Source organism: Scomber scombrus, chromosome 15 (genome assembly GCF_963691925.1).
Source record: "Scomber scombrus chromosome 15, fScoSco1.1, whole genome shotgun sequence".
Classification (NCBI taxonomy): domain Eukaryota; kingdom Metazoa; phylum Chordata; class Actinopteri; order Scombriformes; family Scombridae; genus Scomber; species Scomber scombrus.
The window spans coordinates 20,882,632-20,905,811 of record NC_084984.1 but is presented as its reverse complement, the minus strand read 5'-3'; positions in this window follow the sequence as shown (position 1 = coordinate 20,905,811).

The window sequence follows — 23,180 nt, the reverse complement described above, 5'->3', positions numbered from 1 at the left end:
GGTTATAAGAACTGTATATGTTTTTTTTTTCCTTTATGACTGTTGGCAAAAAAAAAATGTTGAAAAGTTAGAACCAAAAACTCGTCTTCACCCGCTGCTCAATTAGCAATGTACAGTACTAGACCCTTTTGCCTTGCCATGTTAGTGATGGGCCCACAAGGCAGTGGCAATGTTGATCCTTTAGGCTGAGCCAAACTGGTTCCCATATAGCCGCAGCCACCAGACACTCACCAGCAAGCTTCACTCTCAAGCCTGGATCAAAGAGAGGGCCCCAGTCTCCCTATTACTGGAAAGGTAGCTTTTTCCAGAAACAGCAGTTTCATTCAGTTATCAGTCTTGAACCGAGCCCTCAGTTTGGACCAATTTTGCTTGGTGGACCCAAGAGCGGACCCTAGAGCAGACCCAGAGCATGCTGGAAGGATTATAATTCTGGCCTGGGAAAGCCCCCAGGAAGAGTTGGAAGATATGGCTAAAGATAAGGATGCATGGGCCAACTTGCTTTGCTTGTTGCCACTGGGACATGAACCTAGATGCATGGAGGCTGGAATATAGGGTTCTTTCAATGTCTCTATATATCACAACTGTTTTATTGAGATTCCATTGTTGTATTATATACTGTGAACAAAGGAAGTGGAGAGACTCTGAAGATGAGCCAACTGGAGTGCATTTGTAGGAACGTCTGGCACTGTAAGTGCAGGAGAAGCTACAGAAGCAATTCATCATATCACATTCTCTTGGGAATTGATTTAGTCACCTGCAAATTAGTTACAATGGTGTCTGTACACTGACGTTTCCTTATTAGTAGAAGTTCCCTGAGCTCCTGACATGTAAAACAATATGAGGAAACAAACAGGACTTTAAAGAATGTGCCCATAATGGTGACAGCACAGCAAGCTCACAAATTCTGACTTTCCAATGATGGGTAATTGGGTAAAAATTAATTAGTGTCATAATACTTTGATATGAGTTAATTTTATTTAGCCTACCTTTTTAATCTTGGCAGAAGGGCCACTTAAAATACATCAATGCAACTCACCAGCAAAGCCAGCTGTACAATTAAAGACAAGTGCTTGAAGGGGTAATTTAACAAAAATGATAGAGGGTGCTCTTTGGGGGGGACTTGGATCAAGGGTTTAAAAAAATAGTTCCAATGCACTATTCAGAGAATTAAAAGACTGTAATAACTGGCTAATTCATATGGGGACAATAGACAATACAGTCCATACCACACGACGTGACAAAATACAAATCCAACACAAATACATACAGCTGTATCCAATACATACATACTCTTTTCTAAACGTATGAATTATGTCATGTCAGTGCCACAGTTTTGTTAAGATATGTCACAGTATCACATGCAATTATTTGTTAGTTTTTCTTATGTGTATTCATTCGCTTAGACCAACAACTGTTTCACTATTTTAAAGCATACCTTATAATTTTTTTGCTGGTAAACATAAGCCACTGATTTTTGCTTGACAAGTGGAGTGATGGCTGGTTAGTGACAAGATATAACCTCCCCATCCCCATTGCTGCAGCATGGTGCATTTACATGTTCTGATTGTAGCAATCTGTAAAGGACTAGCTGCACTATGATTAGCAGCTGCTAGCTGTGAGTGTGTGTAAATGTGAAGCAGGTTGTTGAAGATAGAGTATGCAGTATATCATTACTCAAATTTCCCTGGATAAACAAAAATAACTACAATGAATAACAATTGTTTTTCTTTGGTAGAAACGAAAGCCGCTATTAGCGTTTCTCAGACACCAGAATCTGAAGCACATCATTTCTCATGTCAAATAAATTCACAGGAATTTGTCTCTGTGACACAGAAAACAGTACATACCAACAAAATGTACTGTAGTAACAATACAGTACTTGGAGTGCAAGGCAATTATCAGGTAAATAAAACAAGCAGTAGCGTCTACATTAGGATATCCACTGAATAGCGTCACTTTTTATGACTAAATGGCAAGCATCAACAATTAAAAAGCATCTTTATTCTTTCTATGGCATGGAAATAAAATTAACACTGCAATGCCTGCCTTCTTACCAGAAGAGGGAGCTACGTGCATGTATTTTAATCACATCCTATTTCAGGCACCTTCTGCTACTTCTCAGGGAGGCTCAGTAATTGTGCAATAGACATATGAAGATATATTTCACATCAGATGTACAGGTATTTCACGTTACATTTTGTTTCAGTAATGAATGGTTTTCACAATTTGCCATCACACTGTGTAAAGATTCAGAATGTATAAGACATCCAAACAGTGTGTTTATCTGGCTGCTGACCAACACTCTGAAGACCCTATCCTGAAAATGAACCTGTATTCTATCTTCCCCTAACCAACTAAATTTACCTGTTTTCATATTGCTCAGCAATCAACTATGTCTTACATAAGTAAAATACCACAATATTATATAAATGTAATGTAATTCATAGTATGAGATGGTTGATATCATCACGGGTCACATTTGAACTTCACATCACATTTCATAAACTGTCCATCTGTGCAGACTCTAAAGGTAATTCATTTAGAGTCCTCCTGACAATCCTGCTCATAAGAAAAATGAAAACAACTCTTGTCCTAGCATTTTGTCTGCTGAGTTTTGTCACAATTTGTCTTGTTTATTATCTATTGTGCCTTTTCGAGTGCACTATTTAGAGTTAGCTTTTTTCTGCCTTCCACCATGACCACTACCATCACGAGAAACGGTTTGTTTTGTTGTTTCTTTTATTGAAAAGTAGTCGAAACTTCTACAATTCTGTGAATGTAAAGATAATTTATGTAGACATTTCAAAGTGAATTTATATAATATAATATAATATAATATAATATAATATAATATCATATCATATCATATCATATCATATAATATCATATTATATTATATTATATTATATTATATTATATTATACAGTATTATATTATATGATATTATATTATATGTATTATATTATATTATACATTTATTTTACTTGTCTATTGTAATACAAGGTACAACCCCAGTGTGTACCTTGTATTAAAATCAGACATATATGACGCATGTATCTAAGACTCTAGACCAGTGGTTCCAGTGAGGGGGGCTCTAGGGGGCCCCTAGTAAACACAGGAGTAATTTATTTCTACTATAATTCCAATCATAAGTAACACAATGACAGAATGTATGACTATTTTGGTCATGGGTTTCGAACACTTCATACACAAAAATATTATCAGATTGGGGACCCTGGGACAAAATGCTTGATGTGAAAAAATGAGAACCACTGCTCTAGCCAGAACATTTCATTGCTATAAATCTCACTGGACTGGGCTAATTAATGGATCTAATTAGTATTTCATGGTTAAAAGCAGGTCAGTGGCTGATCTTCTGAACAACTGATATGGACAATGATCAGCACTCTGTTGATGTTCTCAGGAGATCAGTGTCTTATAGTGGTTATTAAATGATTCAGTTATATTTAAATATCTTAAAACCTTCTATGAATAAAACATGTGGCCAAAACCAAATGGCCTCACTCAACACTGTGATAATGTGAGGACACCATAATGCTGTGATGTTTTATGTTACTCTTTGTCATTAAGGACTAGTGCGTGTGTGTGTGTGTGTGTGTGTGTGTGTGTGTGTGTGTGTGTGTGTGTGTGTAAGTGTGTGTGTGTGTGTGTGTGTGTGTGTGTGTGTGTGTGTGTGTGTGTGTGTGTGTGTAAGTGTTTATGGTTTCAAGTGACAGCTAAAAGGCCCAGTGAAAGGCTCCATCCGGATGAATGACAGATGAGCCAGTGATTTAGTATTTACTTCTCTTTTTTTCTTTGTGTGCGTGTGTGTGTGTGTGTGTGTGTGTGTGTGTGTGTGTGTGTGTGTGTGTGTGTGTGTGTGTGATACATGTGATTAAACAGGCCAATTATTACCCAATTAACTGAGTGTCTTACCCACATACACATCTTGCAAGCTGCAAAATGAGATTCAATAAGCTATATCTTTAGACCTACTTAATGCCTCCCTTCTACAACATTGTTAATCTCAAAGTCCATGTTGAAGAAAAAGAAAAACAGGGCATTCATCATGAGCCTTGAGACGTGGTATATAGGACTGAGACCTGGTTTAGCTCTGGAGACTGGGATGCATGATAAAAGAAGAAAACCTGTTATAATATCTACCTATTAATATACCTTGGATATGATATGTTCCTACCTGTTCATCTGTCTGTCAATCCTGAGGGGTTAGAAGATAATTATGCCTTTACTGATGGACAATGTGATTGGAAGTGGGGAATCAGACAGTGGATGAAAGAATTGGAAGAGCTATTGGGAGATATAAAGATAAATCCAACCCTTTGGGTATCAGGACAGTAATGACTACTGTGGTCACTCGGAGCCAGATACCACTAAAATATTCTACCTGGACATAAATGCACTAATGAGACAATGGTCTCATCGTCAGTTGATGAGCCCGTCAGTCTGAAGCCTTTATGGAGTTGACCCAGAAATGAAGAAATCTTCGTAGAATATCATTAACAACTGATGAACAAAGTTTTGTTGAGTTGAGTTTCAGGCTGAAGCCCTCAGATTATTTGCTGGGCATGTGACACATTGTTGAAGCCCTTGAGATCTTGTATGTCAACAAAACCAAAACAATACCATTTTCATGAGGCAAAACGATACTCAGCTTGTGTCAGTGAAGTGATTAATCAACTGTGATCATTTTTAATTGAACATCCCTTCCTGAGGAACTACAACAATAACATATTTCTGCCAGATGGAGCCATTCTGAATTGTACACAATTGTGACTTTAAATGTGATTGTTGTCTGTGTATGTGTCCAACTTGTGAAATAAATGTTGAAAAGTGAATAAAAATGGATTCTGTATAGTGGTATAATATCTATAGGGACAATAAGTTCATAATTGGCAGTAGTGATCAAAATGTTCACATTATTTAGCATCTGTCCGGGCCAATCTGTCATTTCATTCTAGCTCAAAATACACATCATGTATATCAACCTCTCAAACACTAATTTAAGAAATATTACATTGTCAAATATTCTATATGACATTGTTAGTTCAATTATTGTGTGTCAGCAGCATTTTCCTGTTGTAGTTGCTTGAGGTGGAGCCACTTTGAACTACTTCATATACATTTGCTAGTTTGTCTGGTACAGTTAGATGATTAAGCCTATACTTTGAGGTGACAGGCATTCAAAAATAGTCTTCTGACACAGTCTCAGCAAAACTGTAAGCTTACATCGGTTGGATTCAAGATTGATTTTGTATTGCAATTATATTGAAAAGTGTTGTTATTTTTATTTACCCCTTGCCCATTTTGAGGGTGTTGTCAGTATTCCTGAATATAAGTGATTAAAGGTGCTGGTACCTAGAATTTCCTGATAATAATGATTAAATATATAATCATTATTATTATTACATTGCCAAACAAATAAAAGACAGACAACCACTGAAATCCACGAATCAAATCCCTCTTTGTTGGTAAGTATATCCTCATGTTCATTACAAAATTCAATATCAGATTTTCATTTAAATTCTAACCTTAGCCACAGAGTTATTAAAAGTATATTAAAAAACGGGGTTATCCCCTTGGAATCATGAATGAATTTGCTCATGAAAGTTGATAATCATGTGTCTGTTACATTATGAGACTACACATATCATCCTACCATTCATTTTGTGATACCTTGTCATAGACCAAAGACCAAAAGGCACTTGAAGAAATGTAAAGAGGTATACCCACACCATTAGAGACCATTAGAGATCATCATCTGACTGAATATCATGATTATACAAATTAAATGAAAATTCATTACAATCTGGATTGTTCTACAAAATGTGTGGACCAAGAGAGATCAGACTGACCAACATCCTTATTGTTAGGTAGAGACACAAACATCAAAAATGTTCTTGCTTCAGTATAAATATGAAATGTATTTTCATAGGCTGATATAAATGACCGTTTCAACCAGTATTTACATATACACACACAATAATTGATACCATCCACAATATTTTCATCTGTAGACTTGCATTAGCTCTTATTACAAAATTATTGACTCATCATCCTGACAACCACACCACAATATGATATAATCAGTCATTATTACCCAAGTCTTTGCAGTAGTCAAGGAAACACCTCTCAGTCATTGTGGAATGATGGCATTGTGTAGAGACAAAACACCCAAGATGAAGCAGAACATCAATTATGCACACACTTGATTCAAGGTTATGAAAAGAAGCACAAAAGTCTATTTATTTGTCATAAACTTGAAAATAAGTGCATGTAATGTTTTTTTTTTTTAAATTTGTATTATGTTTTTATAGACTTCAGTACATTCCTTGTACAGAAACAATGACATCATTTGTTTTGATGGAGAGTACAAAAGGCCAGAGAGGACAGAGATAAAGACCCTTTACTTTTCTCATTATCATCATGTTCCCTAATAAAAGATGTTCCGCAGTCAACACATAACAAGCTTATTTTCTTAAGATCACACCATAATTAGTTTCAGAACAAACAACACACACACACACACACACACACACACACACACACACACACACACACACACACACACACACACACACACACACACACACAAAACAGTGTATTATTTCATTCTCTTGATATAACACACTTGTCTTGTTGTTATAATGATAATAATTATTGTATTAATTAAATAAGTATTTATGCAAGACAACTAATAATAAATGAGAATGTGTGGCCTCTTCAGCCTTCCATAGATGGCATTCTCAGAAAAAAACAAAAATTAAACAAAGGAAGCAAAAGCAAACAGCCAACAAATGCTTCACTGTGAATGAGCATCTGCTATGGTGAATACAGGCCTACTTAATGAACACTGATCGGTGTCCAGAAGCAATTAACATGTTCCCAGAGAGATGCCGAAAGCCTTACAAAGGCAAGGAAAGGGAGAGCTCACAGGCAATTGCCAAACCCACAGAAGGACCACTCACCTGAGACTCAACACAACATACTGTGGAGGAGATTCACAGTTCGCACTCTTCTCAGATGACAGGAAATGAGGAAACGACGGTACAGAAACAGAGGAAGTTGGAAGATGAAACAAAAAAGCAGATAGAGAGGCAGGGAGAGGGAGAACAGAGGGATGAAACAAAGGGAGGAGAAAACGTCCCCAGATGGCAGGGCATACGGTGAGATGTGCAGCAGACAAAGCTGGCAAGCTGATGTGACTTGGAGAGGAATAAAGGGACAGGGATTGTGTGCGTGTGTGTGTATTTGTGTCTGTGTGTGTATTTGGAGGTCTTTGATCACCCCTCAGAGAGTCATCATTCTTCATTCCCCAATCTTTAATGAAAGTCTCCATTGAAAAATGAAAATCATCCACAGTATCACAATGCCTAATAATGCATATAAACCCTAAACAATCTATTACATTATGCGCTCTGTTTATTATTGCTTTTCTGTCTTTGTATTGTTTTCATTAGCCTGCAGAGGGCAATGAAACACTTCACTCTCAACACAGTTGTTTAAGCTCAGTAATTATTTCACACAGGTAAAAAAACCTTTAAAAATCTGTGTTACGTTTGGGATCGACAATGGCGTGAGTGTGCATGTATGTCTGGGCACATTCATATGTAAATGGTTTTGTGTGTAAATCTTCATGTGTAAATCATGACAGCAAATAATATCAAACTGGTAACAAGGTATAAACCATTTTTAAAAAGCTTTACCGATGAAATTCAAAATGTCCCTCCATTATATGGTCTGTTTCTCAGTTGTCTTTCTTGATCCATCAAATGCCTTTCTTGATCTCTCTCTGGGGTATATTTACCAGCTTGGTCCAACTGCCTGCTATACTGTAAATACAGAACCTTTAATCGATCCCAACACTGATTGGGCTGCTGGCTAATTAATAATGTATCAGGTTGTCTCAGCTGCTCTGCTCCTTGGTCCTTGCATCTCAAAATCTGAGATAAGAATGGAGTGCCATATCGCTACAGTTGGGGTCAATGGTGGTGACTGTGGTGTGCAACTTTAGAAAAAAACACAAGACCATTACATTGTCTTAAGTTAATTGATAGTGCTGCTCTTGTGTTGCTGGTACAGTATCTAGCTTGCTCTTGACATGGAAATTAATATTAAGGATATGCAACATAGTGAGGTTGAAGATCTGTGAAGTATTTCTTGCTGATGCAAGGATGATCCCTTGGACATTAAAGTGGAGAAACAAACAACAAGCACCTGAGAAAGCAGTTCAATTTTAAATTGGACTGAAATATGATGCCGAAACTAACTAACAAACTGAGTCTTCCTCGCCTGCAATTCTGGATTTACCCATTCCCTAAATCACTTCAGAAATAACTTTTGGAACATAGTGTACCCCTATTAAGTATGGTAAAATTATTTTTTAGATCAAGTCCCCCCCCCCCCTTTCTTGTCTGAGTTTTTCTCCACATCGGTCATTCTGACATCATCCAGGCTTGCAATAGTTGTATTTATTAATCTAAAAGATAAAACCAAGCAGAGACAAAAGGTCAAGTGGTGTCAAAGAGGCCAGGAAGTGGTGTAACCAAAGTCAATTATTGATTAGCCAAGTGTATTGATATGGGTACTGAAACCTCAGACTGTCTGAAAGGCAGCTCCTTTGTCATATATGAAGAAGGGAAGAGAACAGTTCTTTTGTTTTTTTCTACTGTTTTCTGTGTCAATGGGATTGTAGGAGTTGGATTTGTTTTCCTCTGACATTTGTGCTTCTTTTTTCTCATGAAAATGTAGATGTTCATTGTATTCAATATGTCATTTGACTTTAACAATAATGCTACTTCAACATCCATGCACTAAAGCTCATTCAAATTTGATTTGATTTAAAACTGTTACTTAACACAGCACTCTGAGCAAATGTCTGTATCCTCACTACAACTTGAGGTCTATTTGTTTAATGACACTCCACGCCAGATGGAGGACCATGCAAATCACAGTGTTAACTACTATATGAGCTTTTATTGTCCCTGCTTGTGCAGACAAATGCACATCAGCAAGACAGCCAGGCCTCAAGCTCATCTATGTGGGAAATGAGCCGAGGAACATGACGAAAATTCTCGAAATTCCCACTCGAAATTCAACCTCGGTCCTTTTCAGTCATTCATCTTTCAGGTAACAGGAAAGCTCTTGAGATTCTGAGCAGCTATGCTTGCTAACTGAAGTTAAGCTAATATTTTTTGATCCACCCAGATGGTTTCACACCTGTCTCTCCGAGCATAACAGGTTTTATTGCCATGCAGTGTCATAAATTTGACAACACATTTTAATAGTAATCTGAGCAGTAAAAAAGCCCAAAATGCATGGTTTCATAGAAATCAAGAGACAAGAACATATAGAGTTGAGATTTGGTTGATAACATGCAATCCAAAAATACACATCAATACATGTGCAAAGTACATAAATCTATAAAAGGCTTTTATTTCAAGATATTTCCATGGGTAAAAAAATCAATGTGTACAGTGCCAAACCATGCAGCTGTGAACATCAGGCAAACCATGCAGCAACATTTAGGAATCATGAAGAAGATCATTATGTGAACAAACATGTTGGGCAAGGGGTTTGTGGGTGTGCTCTTGGGTTTCTGTTGAATTCATGAGACATCTGGCATCCCTGAACCCCCTGCCCTCTATCCCAACACCCACACGCACACATACACACACACACACACACATACACACACACACACACACACACACAAACACACACACACACACACACACACACACACACACACACACAAACACACAAACACACATTCCAAGACCTGAATAATGAGTTGTCATGTCTCTCACACACCCTGGGACTTCCATTCATGCCTCATCCATTCATGTCATCTCCCAAATCCATCTCTTGCTGCTGTAACTCTCCTGTGTTATACGCTCTTTCTCTCCATATCACACACACGCACACACACACACACACACACACACACACACACACACACACACACACACACACACACACACACACACACACACACACACACACACACACACACACAATGACACACACAGAGTGTCAGCATGGGGGTCAGGTCGTGCTGAGAGATGAGACTTCTATTGAGAATAATTACAGTTGAGGATTGGCTGCTCCCTGGCCTCTTCAGTATAAACAGCTCTTATTGGTCAGGCTGGCCCAAGTCTAGCCTACCAGCTGCCCTGTTTGTCTCAGGTGGTAAAAGCAATTATTATGATTAATGAAGATATTATTTATCATTACAGATAATTTGACAGAAGAGCTGGCTCTAGCTGCTGGCTACAATGGCTGCTATTGTTAATGTCCTCGTAATAAATCTACTTTGAATCCTTGTGGTAAAAACTACCAAACACTGAGGTGAAATAAGTAATTAAAAAAAAAAAAACTTTTGAAAGAAAGTGGAAATGTGGTGTCAGTTTGGGGCTTGGTTATTTTGCTCACTTGGGTTCCAGTTGCAAAATCTAATTTTACTTGATGACACTCTTATTTCAATGCTGCCTCTAAAGCTTGCTGTGTAGAAGAGTCACTGCAAACAAAGGCGACACAATCAGATAATGTCAGATTGTCTGACAGATAGATGTCCTCGAGTAATGAAAGAAAAAATGAACCTGAGCATTTATAAAGGATATTCTTTTGGAAGGCTTTGTGTTTTGAGCTGACAATGTAATAAAAACGTCTTTTATAAAGATGGTGAAGGTACATTAGGAATAGCTTATACTACATTCTCTGAATTACCGTATAGAACCAGGTGTAACATACATACAGATAAGACGACTCTACTGACATAATTATGATGCTACAAAATACAGTATCTAAGGAGACTAATAAGAATTAATATGTAATTCATGGTTACCTCTGCACTATTGTGGGGTAGCACTGTGTGATGAAGCATGGTAAAACTAGTATTTATTATTTCCATTGTAACTGTCACATACTATTAATCCTTTCACTTGGGTCATCGAAAGTCCTTAACTGAAAGACTGGGACACACAAGACAAACTAATAGTAAGCTAAAACAACTAATAATGTTTGTCATACAATATACAGTACTTCCAGAATGAGCTTGTGTCTCTTTTGTGATCTCTTGCAAACGAGATGTTGTGATCTCAATGTCATGGACTTTGTGTTTTTGGACTTTTTGTGTTTGTGGATTTGTGGACATTTGGAGTTTTTGGGGTTTTTGGTTTTGTTTGTTGCAGATGGGGGAGGTTGAAGTGTTATGCATTAGGGTTATGTTTCATATATTTTCTGATTTTGTTGTGTCTTTGAATCAAATCTAAGTCCATGCTGATATCTTTGACAAATCATTTATGTTATTTTCAGAAGTCAGCAGGTTATATGAGATTGTTAAGTTTTTCTTGTCTTTTCTCTTTGGTCTGTGTTTCCTTCCTGTGTTTCTCTGCTTGTTTTTCCCTCCCCTGCTCGTTGACACACGTGCCCTGCATCTAGCCTCGTTAGCCTCGCTCTGCTCCGTGCTTTTCCCACACCTGCCCTGTATCAGCCTCGTCTGCCCTGTGCTGCGCTGAGTGTCTTCCCCAGCCAATCAGCTGCCCGCCTGTTCCCCTGTCCAGTCACCTGTTCCCCATTCCCTCATTAGTTCAGTTTGTATTTTAGCCTTGTTTTTCAGTCCACATGCTGAGTTTGTGAATACATATATTCTTCAGTTCCTTGTACCTGCCGTGTCCTGCATTTGTATCCACCTGCTCCAAGCCACATGATACTCAATAAGACTGCCTGATTAAATAAAGCTTATATAGTTAACTTCTCACACAGAGTATTTACCCTATTATAGGAATAAAATGACATCAAAAGCAGAGCAGTGGAACTGCTCACTTCTCATAGCTACCTTGATTGTTGAAATATTCAGGCTTTTATACATCAAAAATTCACAAAGAAAGCACAATATATCAAAACTATGTCAACACAACTCAGTGTGAAGCTATTAACAGATCTTCTTCTTTCATCCAAAAATGGGAAAGTTTTTCCTTTTCTTTTTGAGCATCAATAACTTTGCACTTTTCCTTATAAAAGTTAAGTGGTTGCTCCACTGGCTACAGGAGCGGCTATGGAATGATTCAATTCCCGGGTGTGTGTGTGTGCGTTTGCTTTTGCTTTTGTCTTCAGAGTCAATCAATAACAGCTCAGTGACTCGGTAGGTTAAGGTGAAAAGAACACATGTGGACAGACAAACACGCAAGGTGCCATACACTTTCCGTCATGTAACCCCGATTACCCAGGGGTTGGGTATTGCTTATAACACTGCTGAGGGAGGCATATCTCTCATCAGCTGTGTGTGTGTGTGTGTGTGTGTGTGTGTGTGTGTACATTTGAGGGCATGTGTGCAGTTGTACTTAATACAAGGAGGTGACAGGAAACATTAATGCGTGGATTCAATGATCTAATCTAATTAATTTATATTTTCTCCCTTTTTTTTGGCTGCACAAATATTAGGGAAGAGACTAAGACTGAAAGGGAGATAGCAGTAATAAATGAAGGCTGGAGGGAGGTAGGATGGACAGAAGCAGATGTGAGATACAGATAGAGGAAATGAGGTAGCAAACACAGGTGTAGCAGGGTTAGGAGAAAGGATGGGAGCCAGATAATTTATTCAGGCGGTATGTAAATAGTGTGAAGTATAATGCTATTAGCTGTGATTATATTAGGCAGCTATTTCAGGAGAGAATCTGCACCCAGCTGCTATCACAGATGTTAAAGGAGAGGAGAGGAGAAGAGACGAGAGGAGACGAGAAGAGAGGAGAGATTCATGTAACTTCTCATGCATGCAACCAACGGATTTATTAAAGTCAGACAAGCCATATACAGTATGTATGGGTATGAATGTTATTTATTGTGTCTATGTTCATACATAAAAACGGAGTGTCCGTGATGAGGCATCTCTTTAAAAGGCAGATTCCCTTCCCTATGGGTAAGTGCGTGTGTGTTCGCATCCCTGATCATTTATGGTTTTCGTTGGGTCTATGTAAGCTCATGTACATCTTTCTATAACAGCACGCAACCCTATAAAGACATGTAGTCACACACAAGCCTGCAGATCCAGCATTTGTGTATGTGAGAGTGTGAGAGTGTGTGTCTATGTGTGTGTGCACCCTCTCTACTTCTTCCTCGCCCTCTCCCCCCCTGTGTTCCTGTGTTGAGGTATCCTTGTTCTCTGTATTGTGATGTTTTTATCTGCGTGTGATTGCTACAGTTCCCCTCAGCCAAAACACACAGCTCTCTGAAGGCACACACAGTGCCAGCTTTAGCCGCCCTCTGAGGAGTATACGTCAATAAAATATGAGCTCCAGCATACACACAGCCTAACAGACACTCACTCTAACTTGCACATTAACACACACACCGAGGCCTGCCTCAGCCTGTGCGTTTACACTGCTGTGAACATCAACACTAAGTGGAAGTTTGCACGCAAACATGGCGGCCACGGGAGTTACCTCAGGCCAGCTGCTCTGTCATCCAGCGAATCAAGCGTACCCCTGTGTTCCCTGCCCATCATCACTGATTCTGATTTGACTGTGGGGTATGTTTTATTAATGAGCACCATTTGTCCTTTTACATCGTGGCCAGATCTTTCAAAACCCTCCCCATCACTCCTAAACCCCCAGCAAAGAAGAGGAAGAGTGACACGTGTGGGAGAGAGAGCGAGGGAGAGAGCGAGAGCGAGAAAGAGTGAGTGGTTCCCACATGGGAATGTGTACGTGTTGGGCTGGCGCGGGAACTGTTGGTGCAGCAAGGCATGTTTGTTGATGCATCAAGTGACAGCAACAAACTTTGTGTGAAAGTTATTCAGGCTGAAAGGCTTAAAGTGGGCATCTCAGTAGTGCAGACGATCAGAGGGTTGAGAGGGCACGCACGACACGTACACACATACACTGCAGCTACACATATTTTGCAGCTACTGACTAAGGCTTGTTAAATAACACGTTCCCATCACCACCAATAGGGTAATTTAAACCTAAAAAGAAAAGCTACATAAAAATGTAAAGTCACTAAACTGTAGCTTGAATGTTGAATCCAAATGATTTTTCTCCAAACATGGCAGCTCACCAGACTTCACTAACAAGACTTAATAGACATTGTCATTTTCAGATTTTGTTTTGTTTTGGTTTTTTTTGTTTTTTTGTTTTTTGTTTTTGTAATGCATTGCTTTCTGCTTATATGGATGGCCCTATCTTTTGTTTCTATTTCATTGCTAAGAATTCCCTCAACGTCTGCCCAACCTTCAATCGTCCACTAACACGTTTAATTGCCTTCTGTGTGTCCAACTGCCTGTCTGCATCCTGCCAAGAGTGGAATGTACAACCAGCTATCCCACTTACCTCATCTCTTGCATTAGATCTTCAAACCAAAGCTTAACTGGAATGGATAACAATCACCACACCATTGGCACTCTTGACTAAGCCAGAGGTACAGCTTCTGGGAAAATGAGTGTTTTTGCCCTGTTCTACTTTGACAGTTGGATGGTTCTAGAACCTAATCCACCACTTTGTCGTGACCACTGCACCCTTTCTACATCATACATGTTTTAGCTGCATTTAACACATCTGACTTACACAACAAACACAATTATAATCAGTATAACACCAGCCACATTAACAGCCCATGTTTTCTCAACTGTGACTTGTCTTGTTTTAGGTTTCACGTCTTCTTTTTATCTAACTTTCAGGGAGTGTGTATTGGAGTGTGTCTGTGTGTGTGTGTGTGTGTGTGTGTGTGTGTGTGTGTGTGTGTGTGTGTGTGTGTGTGTGTGTGTGTCTGTGTGTGTGTGTGTGTATTATACACACACATACTGTACTACATACAGTACCGTTTAAGTAAATATACTATATGTACTTTGGCAACAGACCCAACTCAACAAGGACTTTTTGAACCACCGAAATGTTTTGCTTTATTCAAGTTTGAAGCTTTGTCCCCTGTAACAGTTCTGTCAAACTTTGCTAATTAGTATTGACAATGAGAATTGGATTTATATTAATGAGTGTGTTATCGCTTTAGATCCAGACTATTGGGGTATTTCATGGTCTGGCTGGGGGGACGTCAAGCGTGGATTGACGTTCACAGACCATTTATGAGCTGGATGCTCAGACACAAATTAAGCCAGAGCTTTTGAGTTCAGGGACAGTTTCCCGACCATGAGTCAAATTTAGTTAGACACCAAATCCGTTACTTTGTTAAAATTGTTAGTAGTCATTCTTTCTTTTTTGTTTTTATAAATGGTGAACATATATTTTAAAAGGTGGAATATGACTCATATGCCACTATATTTTGCTCCTAATTTATTTCTCAAAATTATTTTCTTAATACTTGTCACCTCTCTTTTTCTCTCATTATCCTTTCCTTTCACTCCATTTCCTCCTTGTGCTTTCTGTTTGTTCTTGGTCTACCTTTCTTTCACTCTCAACTATACTTTACTTCACCCTTTCTACCCACCCTCCCTCGCCTCCACTTCATTCTTTTGGCCCCATTCTTTCTTTCTCACCTCTCTGTGAATGGACAGGGGTGCTCATTAAAGCCATTCTTTATCATTTAATGAAGCCATTGGATTAGAGGTGATGCTTTGACCAGTCAAAGGGGAGAAGCAAGGAGGGGCATCGGGGGAAGAGAGGTGGTGAAGGAAATCAGCTACTGGTTGCACCAAGTGAACATGTGTTTGATCAATACTAAGTCCATACATACTACAGCTTTTATCTTTTATTTATTTAGTTTCACAATGGAGACTAAAACCCTGATAAAAAATAAATAAATAAATCCTGTCAAAAAGTTAAACTGTACTTGTAATTTAAATTTTTGGTCACATGAATATAAAACATTTTATTTCTGGAAAAGATCAGTCTGCATCACACTGTCAGATTCATCATTAATCTTTATGTGATTATGATAGAAGAATACTTCTTTTGGTTACACTTGGGAGCACACTTTTTAAAACGAGCAGTAAAATCCTCAACACTAAAGTATAGAAAGTGCAATTTTACAAACGGAAAGTTAAGCTTGAAAGAATGACACACATCTTTCTGTGACTTTGGTTCCTTTTAAGGAGGAGAGGTAAGGAACACATATCTGATCTGATATTCATATTCAGACCACATAAGAAAAAAAAAAAGTTTTGATATTCAGCTTGAAGAAGAGAGGGACATCAAGCTTTGTCCTGATGTCGATCCTTGGAGGGGATAGAAACATCAATAAGGTGTTGGAGCTTTTAAGTGTGGATGCAGGCTGTGCTTGTATCCTGCTGACTCCAACCAAGGAGAATATACTGTCAGTTTGAGATATATTGGCTTTAAGAGACAAGACAGCTGGCAGGCTCATCTCTCTTTCACTTTTGCCGTTTTTTTCTCGTTTCCTCTTTGTCTTAGCCCCTGCGTCACCACTCTCTCTCTTATTGTTTTCTCCATCTGTCTCACCATCACTCTAAATGTCTCTTTCTTCCTTTACCTACCTGTGTCTCTCCTTTTCTTTTTTCACTTTCTTTCTGTCTCCCATGCTGACGTGTCTTTGTCACCGTGCTCTGTGTGCTGGATTTTTTTTCTTCTTTCATTACTTCATTTGTTCTTCTTTTTCTTGCACAATAAGAAGAGCAAGTTAAATACAATCATAAAGCCCATTATAACAAAATCATCGCAAGATTTCTTGGGTATGATGGCAAACTGAGTCCATTCAGTCAACTGACATTGAAGCTGAAGGCATTGAATATGGTGATCTGTCTATGGTGGAACCTTCAGCTCAAAGCCAAACTGGAGATTATATCACTTTATTAGAGTCAGCTAGTACATTACAGATAACCATCTCATCCTGCACTGCTCTACATAAGTTAAAAGTTTTAGAGAAATATTAGAGAGACTATTTCACTAAAGTGGAACAAAAGTAGGAAATGGAAAAGACTGAAATTATAAAAATAAGATTACATCTATTTATAGGGACACCTGTTGGTAGGAGACAGTGTCTTGTCCTGTCTGTCACTTCTGTTGTGTTTTGTTGAGTTTCCCCTGTGTTGGCCAGAATAAAGTTCCTTTTTATAGATTCTGTCAGCCTGCAGTCTCTTCATTTGGGTCCACCTGCTCCACCATTATTGACAGATTGTCCAACTTTTAAAGTACAAAATATACAGTAGGTAAGATGGACTGGAACCTAACATGCTGTTTGACTGCGGCATTCCTGACCTGTGTCAGGATCAGGCTACATAATATCATCCTGACAGCTGCTGAGCCAACAGCATCCCAGTGTAAAGAAATGAGAGTTTGAAGCAACCTGTCATTTTATTTATTTTACTTTCTCTTGTCTAGTTTTACAATATTATGATGTGCTCTGTGACACTTTGGACACCATAGTTGTTGACATCCATAATCTCAGAAGTCTGCCTCTGCCATGCCAGAGGTTAAAACGATAATTAGTTGGGTTTAAGTGTGTAGTCTGATATCTCTCGGCGCAAAGTCAGGTAGGTCTGATAAGCGAATTATACCGAGGGTGCTTTCCGTATGGCTGAGGTGGCTCCTCGGTTCACTCACTCGTATTTCTTCTTCTCTCCTTAGCTTCTCCTGAAAGGGATGTGAGGAAGACACAGGGGCAGGGGGATTTAATATGCAAAATGGGAAATCCTCATTTGCTCCAGTGTCATTTTGAGGATATGGCAATTACCCATGACGCACAGCATCTCAACATTCAACTTTCAAGTGTTAATAAATAACAGCAACAATTTTACAAGAAAAACACCTGGGGTCTGATAGCTGCTGCTGATTAGATTATTTATACTGCGGAGTCAGGGCATCACAGAATGTGACTGATTTAACACCACCAGGCAATTAAAATGTGTTTATTACTCAAAGAGCAAAACGGATATGAGGGAGCAATAAAAACAGCTGTAAATTGTAAAGTCAGTGTAATTATTTTGTGAAAGACTCGGTAACAGTAAATCTGACGTCATTTTCAGGCTCAGGCTGATGTTGCAATAGTAACTGCAACTTTGGAGCTGTATTGGACTCTATAGCTGTATATATTATGATTGGAGGAAGCATGATTAGCTTTGTGGGAGACACCTTCAGCAACAACCTCAAATGCAGTGTGATCCTGATGTTAGTTGGTGAGGATACAACAGTTTTTTGACAATTTGTGTCCAACTAGAGGAGACACACGAATAGGAGTTGTCGTTTTGCTGCAGACCCAGTATCCATGGAATGTGTAAACCGAAGCTGGAGCAGATCATTCTGTAGGAAGGTCTTCTGGTAGAGGGTGGAGTTCAGGTGGAAGTGGGCGCCTGTGAAATGAGCATCACAGAGCAAGAAGTAAAGGTTTCTTTTTTTGTTTAATGACGAGAGGTGCTGGAAAAGACATGAACATGCGATTGAATGAATGAGATGAATTGTGAGATGGAAGCAGAGAGGAGGAGAGGCTGTACCAGGGAGCTTGGCTCAATGTCATTGTTGAACTTCAATAGACTTGTAGTATGCTTTATAAAACGGCATTATCAGCGCTAGTTCCGAGGCCATGAAGGACACGGCATGTTCTTTTGTACAGCTTTCCACAATTAATGATTTGAATTGTGCATCTACTGTGCCTGCTTTAAAATCATTGGCATATGCAAATTATTTGGCTGCACAAGATTGACTTCATTAGGCTAACTGGAGAGGCCCCAAGTTAGTTTGGTGAAAATGATCTAATACAGAGAATGAAGCCATGCTTAACGAAATGGGACTATCAGCAGTACTGTAATTCAAGCTAATGCTTAGCGTTCCTGTATGAACATGAATGGTATGGTTTCAACCATGAGAAAAAAGTTTCAGAACAGTAACAAAATTGTTTTTATAATTTCTGTTTGTCTCCTGCTTTATTTTTGTTGTTTGTGGGATAAGTAACAGCAAATGCTAATCCTGATCTATGAGTCAGTGTCTACAAAAGCTGTATTGGATGAAGCTATCATTGAATGACTTTTAAAAAATTTAAATCCTCTCTATTTTTCCTGTCTCATGTGTTTCCTCTCTTTATTTCTCTTACCCCGTTTCCTCTTCCTCTCTCTACTTCTGTCTCTGTCCCTCCCTTCTTTTCCCCTCTCTTCTTCCCCTTTCGCTTTACTTTACATTTATGTTCTTCCTCCTGATCCTCACTTTCTCCTTCCTGTCTTTTTCTCACTTTCCCTCAGTCTCTCCCTCTCTCTTTCTCTCTTTCTCTCTTTCTCTCTCTCTCGCTCTCTATCTCTCTCTCTCTCTCTCTCTCCCTCTCTCTCTCTCCTCCTGAGTCTTCTCCCCCATCCCTCTCTGCTCCCTCTCCCTCTCTCCACTCCTCCTCTACCCTATAGGGATAGAGACTCAGTAGAATTACCATCCTCTTGATCTATAATTACCACACAACTCTCTCTACCCCTGGCTCTCTTTCTCCTTGCTTGCTTGCCAGCCAGTCTCAGAGTGTACATAGGATACATACATCATCATTTAAACATTTTTTTCCGCCCTGATAAGAGCCTGGCCCTGTTCGAGTGAAGGATTAGAAGAATCAGTGACATGTTCAACGGAAGATGTTGAACATATACTGTATGACAATTGTGTAATAGTTTTGCCTGTTTATTGGACGAGCCATCATGTCTGATGGGTTTTTTTCCACATTGATATGCATTAGATACACAGTATGGTTGAGTGTCATATACTATACATCATACACAAGCAGCTGTCAGTGGGAATGCTAATAGGATATGAAGTGTACCATTTGTCTGACTTAGATTGTCTTATATGTCAGTGTATTATTAAAGGTTTTTTTGACTAATAGTTAATAAATTAATGAGTAATACGCATGATCTTTTCTTTTCTATGACTGCTTGTTATCTAATCATGGTAGTCACTTAATGACCTCTTGATGCATGAAGCATATTCTCACTTCATCTGCACAAAGCTGTCCGCTGGAATGTTTCCTCCACTCCTTCCACCTTTCTTACATTTCTCTAATGGAATCATACAGTGTGCATATTTTTCTCAAGTTGAAACATTGCAACATGCATGATTAATCTAAGGCCTCAATTTGCACTACCTAGAATGCATTTACTTCAGCTGTGGCTTTCCTCAGTGCTTGCCTTTTGTTCTCAGTGTATTGGAGCAGATATAAGAAATATAGAAGAGACGATACTAATGAATTATAAGCCAGATATTTACTATACTTTGTGGATATTTATTAGGTTACAATGTCAACTGAAATACTATGAGAGATAAAAGATAGTTACAGTTTAGTAAGAATATTTTACATTTTGTCACAAAATGACAAAATTGACAAGTAATAAAAGCATGATAATAAGTATAACATCTTTAGATCCATATTGGATCATGCCACACCTATAACATTGACATGCTCAGTGCCAATGCTAGAAGTTTGTGTCATGTCCCAGATCCAAAACTAATGTTTGCCTTTTAAAAACCATAATCTTTCCCTAGTTATTGTCATACTATGATTACCATGTATACATATTGGAGGATGCAATATTTTTTTAAATAATGGAATTGGACATAAAAAAAGTTGTTTTTGCAGATAGTGTTGTTCTCATCTGGCAATATCAACAAGTTCTCCAAATTAAATGACCAAATATGTTGTTTGAATATGGAGGGTTCCATAATGGCTGCTACAAGCGGCTACTTTCTGTGTCCACTAAAACAAATATTTCAAATGATTCATGTAAAAATCATGTTTATTTGGAAAGATGTAGCCCTGTATACACATTGTTTTGTGCAATATACAGTACCCTTCCTCATTCAAGTGAATGAGAGAGGGTGTCCAAACTTTTGATTGGTACTGCACATCTTTTTGTGAATCCCCTAAATCGCTATAACTGAGCTGGAAAGTGCAAAGTCAGCATGGCACATAAAGCCAAAATAGCCACAATCTACAGGAAATACTGTATCGGGTTGAAATACGCCGCATTTTTCCTTTAATAAGATCACTCTGTCTTTTGTATGATGAAATTAATAAAGCGGTCTGAGGCATTGACCCATTATACATGTACATGTCATCTACGGCTGATTTGGGGCCACAGTGGCTGCCGGTTTTTAACAAGAGCATCACTTGATAAAACGAGTCAGTCAGTCAGTTGTTTAACTATGATGAAATTAATAAGGCAGTAGATGAGGCAGTGAGGGTAAACACAGTTTGTAACCTACACTTCTATTCTTCTCAACATCTATTATTCAACGACCAAGATGATTCTTTCATGAGGCAAGCTAGTTGCACATAATTCATAACGCAGGCTGTGGAAAGTAGGACAGAGTGAGATACAGGCAGAGAAAGGGGGGAAGGGGAAGAGGAGGATGAGAGAGCTGAGGGAGAACGAGGGTGACGAAAAGGATGAAGACAGAGAGAGTGTTAGGATGAGGAGGTGAGAGAGAAGGAGAGAGAGAAGGAGAGGAGAGAGGCGAGAGGAATCGGGTTTACACAAATACAATTGAATGAGGGGGAAACACACTGCAGAATCTGTTCAAGTTCACCACGGAGGGAGAAAAAGAGGGAAAATTGGGAGATTAAAGGCATGAAAAAGAGAGATGGAGGAGGGAGAAACACCGAAAAATGTAAGGGAGGAAGAGAGATTGTAAGAAATAGAGAAAGAAAGACAGAGAGAGCTTAAGACAAGGGAGGAGGGCTGCGTCTAGTCAATGTGACAGACATCTCTATCAGGCGGAGGGGGGAGGAGTCCACAGTAAAGAGAGAAGGTTATCATTGGTCCTTTGTTTTACCAAAGAAAGAGGAGAATACATTTGTTCAAGCTTAACTGCGCTGCTTGGTAGGGAGACAAATGGTTTCCCCCGCATCCTGTATTTTCACCAGGAATCCACAGCTACAGCGAGGAGAATCCATCTTGTAAAAAGTAATAGTGATGGAAGCATTAACCCACCAAATCACCTCTATTCTCATACTTAATTTGGTATCAGGCTCTTGAAAGGAAATTCTTCTCAAAGCTATTTTAATTTGTCTTCAAATGTTGTGAAACAGTTTCAGTGCCTCGCAGCTGTGACTGATGCCGGCGGAATCTGAAAGAAAGAAACACAGCGTGAGACGAGAGGGGTGTAAATGAGGGAAAAGACGGGCGTAATTCTCTGGTTGAAGAGGTGAGATGAGAAGACAAAAGTTCAGACCACTTTCCTTTGGTCTGGTGCTCGAAGGGAAAGATCAGAATTCAAACATCATCCAGCTGTGTGTGTGTGTGTGTGTGTGCGTGTGCAACTGAGATAGACAGAAAGAGAGAGTGAGAAAGAGAGAGAGAGATCACAGAGAGAGTGTGCACTTTCTCCCATGCTATATAGCTCTGGGCCATGTACACAGCAGAAAGTCACGACCCCAAAGTACAGTACATGGTTTGAATTCCAATGAGTTTTTGATTGAGATAGCATGTGAGAATGTGTGTGTGTGTGTGTGTGTGTGTGTGTGTGTGTGTTAATGTGTGTGTGTGTGTGTGGGCGGGAGGACGGGTGGGTTTAAGCGTATGAGGGACAGTACTCCTTTGGGAGCTGAGAGCAGAAAATATAGAATGCTGAATTGTTACAATGACACGCTACCCCGGTACACAGACAACACATATGCACACGCAAACATACACACACATACACAACATCCACCCTTGAATGAGGTGCGATTGTAGGGCAGGACAAGGTGACCACAAATAGAGTTGGAACAAGGCTAAGCATCTGGGCATCTGCAACCATTTACTGTGTAGTGATATACTGTAGTTTATACTGAAAAAACAAAGTGGCCTAAAAAAGAGGAGATATTGTGGTTGACACTCCGCCTTGAAGGGGCAACAGTATCAAAATGACAAAACTGGGTCACACAGGTTCAAAAGAATTTGGCAGTCACCATGCCGAAGTGTTGTTGAGCCAATTGAACACATGCTGTGTCTGAAATCACTACGTAGCTCACCTATTCACCACTCCTTATATGATAGAAACTCACTAGTTTATTATAGTGAGCAGTAAATTGAGTTCTCAAACACACATCAGTCACAACCATTTTGCATCCTCACAGGTGTCACACGGATATCACTCATCGTAATGTGACACTTTATATCGTCTGATTCTTTGCAGAAAGTAGTGTGCATGCCATTTTGAGGGCTCTGTACAGTTTGCACACTAAATATGGTGCACTATATCTGTAGTGAACAGAGAGGGATTTTGGAGACAGCCAAAATCAGCAAATCC